The sequence below is a fragment of the Trachymyrmex septentrionalis genome, unplaced genomic scaffold, assembly GCF_001594115.1.
Source record: "Trachymyrmex septentrionalis isolate Tsep2-gDNA-1 unplaced genomic scaffold, Tsep1.0 scaffold161, whole genome shotgun sequence".
In the NCBI taxonomy this organism is placed as follows: Eukaryota; Metazoa; Arthropoda; class Insecta; order Hymenoptera; family Formicidae; genus Trachymyrmex; species Trachymyrmex septentrionalis.
In genome coordinates, this window is record NW_017304770.1 from 629,789 (window position 1) to 635,733 (window position 5,945).

The 5,945-nt window shown below is 34.7% G+C and overlaps 1 long non-coding RNA gene across 1 annotated transcript in view; it reads left to right on the plus strand.

Annotated features, from left to right (window-relative positions):
* Window positions 1-2,938, plus strand: part of LOC108746256 — a 15,971-nt gene extending 13,033 nt beyond the window's left edge. The window contains exons 2-3 of the long non-coding RNA XR_001939157.1: window positions 1,820-1,827; window positions 2,929-2,938. This is a non-coding gene — a long non-coding RNA (uncharacterized LOC108746256). The remainder of the gene's footprint in view (window positions 1-1,819; window positions 1,828-2,928) is intronic.
* Window positions 2,939-5,945: the final 3,007 nt, after the last annotated feature.

Consider the following 5,945-nt stretch of genomic DNA (forward strand, 5'->3'; position numbering starts at 1 on the left):
AACCATTACAGGATCATCAAAAATATAATATCTATCAAATTTATCATTAATTACTTATTGCGCTATTTTATTTAATTAAAATTTCAGATATTATACGAATGTTAAAAGTATTTAATTTTCATTTTTAATATTAAAATAATATTAAAATGGAATAAAAAAAATAGAGTGAAACAACACGATGTAATGTAACTGTAAGACGAGTGTGAAAATACGAGGTGTGATCAAAAAGTAAGGTGAATTTTGTTATAAAATAAAAAATCTTTATTTATTCATCCAAATCAATTTGATCCCCTTCAAAGTAATCCCCCTCCGATACAATACACTTATGCCAACGTTTTTTCCATGCCTCGAAGCATGCCAAAAAGTCGTTTCCCGGTATAGCCTTCAAAGCGCGCAGCGATTCACGTTGAATCTCTTCAATAGATTCAAAGCGGTGTCCCCGGAGCGGTCTTTTGAGTTTGGGAAATAGCCAAAAGTCACACGGAGCTAAGTCAGGTGAATAAGGCGGTTGCGGAACGATATGAGTGGAATTTTTGGCGAAAAACTCACGAAGAATCAATGCCGTGTGAGACGGCGCATTATCGTGAGGCCCAAGTGATCCTTCAAAATTGTTTGAACTGAACCAAATGAAATGCCAACCATATCGACAAGGTCTCTAATTGTCAATCGACGATTTTCGAGCACCAATTCCTTGATTTTCTTCACGTGTTGCTCATCAATTGACGTTGATAGTCGTCCGGGGCGTTCCAAGTCATCAGTACGTTCTCTGCCTTCTTTGAAGTCTTTGTACCACTTATAAACATTTTTCTGCGACATAGTCGATTCTCCGAAGGCCCTCTGCAACATTCTGAACGTTTCCGCAGCCGAAATTTCATTCCGCAAACAAAATTTAATGGCACTTCTTTGCTCAGCAAAATCAGACATTGTAAAAATCGCCAAAATCACTTTTAGTCGTTTAGAAAACACAAGCGTAACTATATGACTAATGATGACATTGACATGAAATTTGCCACAGATGTCACTAACAGTAGTACCAACATAAAAATAAAAAAGTTTGCTCGAATCGATTAGCGCGGGAAGTTTAAATTAAAAATTTACCTTACTTTTTGATCACACCTCGTACATAATATTAATTATCGGTAGCAGGAAATAAAAGAAAAAGTAAGTGAGTGAGTGAGTGAGTGAGAGAAAGAGAGAGAAAGACCAAGAAAACGAACTTATTGATGCAGATATCGATCCACTTTACGTCACATTTCCCCTCAATTTCTTTCTTCTGTCGTGTCTGTCGTGTTTGTCGATCCTTGTTATTCGGCCTTTAATTAACCTCCTGGAAAAAAAAGCTTCCTCAAATGTAGTTGCTGTTTGGTGACGGAGCACTTTGTCGTTCCGACAGATACTATAATTTCTTCACACATTTACCAGCTTTTGTAGCCATGAGAACTTCGCGATACTTCCTCTCGATGATCTCCTTGCAAAGAATACATCGACGATCTTGTTCGAAACTCTGAAGGCCCCAGCACTTCACGTTTTGGAGAACGCTTTATCGCCCGTTAGCACCGACCGCGAAAAATGGTGTGTATCGCGAATCGCCGATTTGCTCTATTCGCTGAACAATTTTTGCGACTGAGAGTGTCTGATAACGAGCCATAGCAGCAGTGACTGAAACACAGGAACGCGATGAATGTCAAAATTCTCTTTTCTTTTTTCTTCCAGCACGACAACATATACGGATTAATGGAATCTTCGTATATATCGAAAGATGTAATTACAAATTAGTTTCTTTTGCAAACAAATATTACTTTAGACGAAGATTTCCCAGCACATTTTGTTTCCATAGCCACTGTACTAATGCCATTATTACATTATTACATGTTTTATCTTAATCCATTATAATGTCATCATATATCTTCTTCCTCCAAATGCGCTCTACTGCAAAATGGCTCTCCGTGTGGAAAGGTTCCGACCATTGTGATTAATATTGGAAGATAATCGGATCCCGATTATACACGGGAGTGCTGTTTCGATATCGCCGGTATTTCATGCTCGATTTGTCCCGCTATATAATCGGATATAAAACCAATAATTAATTCGCCAAAAGTCACAAAGAACAAATTTCGAGAACGAGTCAGTGATATGCTTCTCGTTCTTTTTTGATACAATAATAATAAAACGTTCCAGCGTTGACAAAATAAAAAGTCCGACGATTAAAGTTAATTAGTGTATCATGGCGCAATTAACTGGCTAAATGCTTCCTGTCATTCACGTGTCACATTTTGCTTTTTTGCTGAGTGTTACTTTTATTAGGGAAAATTGGATCCAAATTTAAGTCGAGAGAAAAAAGAGCACGATCGAGATAATTTCAATTGTCATTTCTCATTATTGCAGATTGCTCTTAAGAATAAAGTTATTCTTCAAAAAAAAAAAAATAATTTTAAATCTCGAGATTTAATCCTCGAGATTTAAATTCGTAATTTGAAATGTTTTAATGATAAAATAGTCTCAACAAATATCTATTTAAGCTTTATTTTTAAATAATATTTTAGTTTTTAGTCTTTATTTTTAATTTTAAACTTACATATTTAAATAATATTTAATTTTTAAATATTTATATATAATATTAATGTCTAAAATATAAATTCTATAGCGCGTACATACATTTATTACCGCATATACATATATTCAATTTGCGTGAATATACATCAACTTTGTAAAAATATTTAATTACCTAACAGCTAATAACATTCCTCGACTGATTATTTACTAGTGCCCTTACAAAGTAATTTAAATTACCAAGTTAATTAACACATTTAATGCTACACCGGATTTCGATTAACTTTGAAAAAAATCGAATTAAGGACTAGTATTTCATTATGCGAAAACATACGTGTACAACGTTAACCGGGTACCAGTTAACAGCTAAACGTGCAGAATAAAATTTCATTCTAATGTAAAAAAAAAAAAAAAAAAACAATGTCATTCAATCAAGAGCACGCTTTAAATAACAAATCCGTCCCCTCCGGGCTACAGCGAATAAATGGATGCTGGTAATCTTTAAGTCGTTATCCGCTTGACGTCCGCACCATCGATAAACAATTTCCTAGGTTCGCTCGATAAAGGGCGCGTGCTCGGAATAATGTAGGAATGATTACTTTTCGTCGGCCATGTTGACGCAATGAAATATCAGCGAGCCATCAAACGCTAGACGACGGAGGTCGGGCAGACGTGACGAAAAAATTCGCGTGAGATGCATCGTAGGCGAAACTGGACCGGCAAAAATTCGTCAGTAAATCATAATAATCCTTTGTGCAGGTTTAGCGACTTATACGCTTGGCACCGAAACATCTGAGAGGAAGCCAGTCAAGGTAACGTTCGGCCAATAAGCCGCTTTTGTCGGATCTTCCGGTCGGGCGGACGAACGGGCGAGCCGCCGCCGGTCTTCCGGTCGGCCGAGCGCGGAAAATATGGAATACTCAATCCACTGTACCTTGATACAAGGCACACCTCCTTCACTCTTGCATGACGTTCTCGTCGCGTGCGACGGCGAGAAAACCGTCTGCTCGGTTTGTCATTCATCGCACGCACGAATTTCTCTCTGCATCTGATGGAACTATACATTTTCCTCCATTTCTATCTCCTCGAGAGAAGATACGATTAAAATGGTTCAGATATTAGATGGGAACGCGCTGTTATCGTGCCACGTCAGCGCTTGATATTTATGTAAAGTGTAAATAACGTATTGTAACATAGCAATGATGCAAATGAGCTAATAATATGAAAATAATGTCTGATATATAAACGACATAATAAATCCTTTGCAACAAGTATAATAAAGTAGTGCAGTGAGAAACCTGTAATTGTTGAAAGAACTTCATTAAAATTGACTTTGACTTTTGAACTCTTCACGGTCAATTGCGACTCATAATTTGCTTCGGTGGAGCTAAGTTTTTTGAGTGTCTATTGCAGAAAAGTATCTATTATAAAATTTGAAAACGTTAAACCGTTTCTGAGAAATTTCGAACGTTTCTTGTAGACGAATAAATAAGTGGATAAATAGACAGAACAGACGGATGGGCCAACATTGAAATTATAAAGCAGTTAAAATTGTGTTATGTTCCACTACTTGTGGCTTATGGTCCACTTGATGCTATAAATATTATACTTTGAAGCATTTGACTGATCAATTTATAAAATTCTATTTTCTGATTGGTAAATCAAATTGAAAGCATTTATAGTGGATCATCCCTTTAATAATATCTTTAATAATATGTTTAATAGTACCTTTAATAATATTAATAACGATATTAACGAAAAAACTTTAAAATATTTTAACTCCTAATGAAACTGCAGTGACGAGTAAATTTATATAACTTGTTTACTTGTAAAACAAAATTAAACGTGCTGCATTTTGTACTGAATTTTGACTGCGCCAATAAATGTCTTCGTTACATTGTCACGTCGCACTGTGTACCTGATGAGACACCTTTCTCGGTTGAGCCAAGCTTTATCGAGTGATCGTATCGTTTCGAGTCGTCTGTAACAACTTACACGACAGATCAATTTCGGCAACTCTTCTGTATGAAATCATCATGACAACGATTTATAGACATCAAAGAATGTCAATCACACTGCTGTACGTGATAACGTCAAATATGTTAAAAATTTGAATGCCGATTTAAAGCCATCAATGAATTGAACAGTCGTTTAATTAAGAGAGCTAAAAATATGATTGTTTTTTTGGGGTGATTTGAATAATTCGATTTTGTAAGCTGTTTTCATTAATCTAGCGGTTAATTTCTCGGCTATACGTTTAACAGGATAGCGCACCAATTTTAATATTAACGCTTGGAAAGCTAACCCGAAACGGTTTGCTATTAATATCACTATATATACCCATTAATATTATGCATAATTAAAGATTGTGTTGGTAGTAGACAAAAATCAATAATGGATAATGTAATATTGATCATCATTAGTTGATATAAAGCATATTTAGAGCATACATGTATTTGAAACTACATTATTATTAACGTTTTAACATTAATCTCCATAGGCTGATGCTGAATTGTTTCCTCTCTTCGCAATATTACATTCACTGGAACTATAATTTAATTAAATACATCAATTTGACAATTCAGCATTCTCCTAAAAATGTATTATATGTATTGAAAATGTATTATCTGTATTAAAAATGTATTATACTTATTGATTTTTCAATCACGAAGTTCATCGATATTTAATGTTGTTATCTTTGGTAATAACAGCATTTTCGGTAATAATCCAAAGCGAGTAATAAAATTTAACGATCCCATCAAGTATTAATGTCGCTATCCGTAGTTACGGAACGATGTATCGTAGGCGACATAATATTCCCGCTACAGAGCGATAGATTGATACGTCAGAGTATAATGCTAAAAGGACTTGGTACTCTAGACTATTAATCCAAAAGTAATATATAATCTGATAAACTTATATCATATCAAAGTGAATATAAAGCTCCGATATTTCTAAACAAATCAGCATTTAGAAAAATCTCTTTGCTAGAAATATTGGACTCGTTATAGACATAGAATATTTCCAATATTCCCAATTAAGACACTGTGCATATTAAATCTTCTGTCAATGCGTCGTTTCTTATCTTTTCATTACCGTACTTTACGAGATTCTCGATAAAACTGTAAAAGTGGAAATGAAATAAAGTTTGTGCAAAATTTTTTTTTGGGTGTCACAACGAAATTTACATAAAAAATTTCTACTATATTTAAAATTCGATATGAATATCCGTGTACACGAGAGGTAAATTGCTAAGGGCATTGCGGTGTACGAATTAATAATTAATTGGAACATTACTGGGCATTACTGGGCATTACTAAGGCGCATTAATGGGCATTATTAGGGCATTAGGAAGTATAAAAACTGGGCATTATTTGAGCATATGCATTACTGAG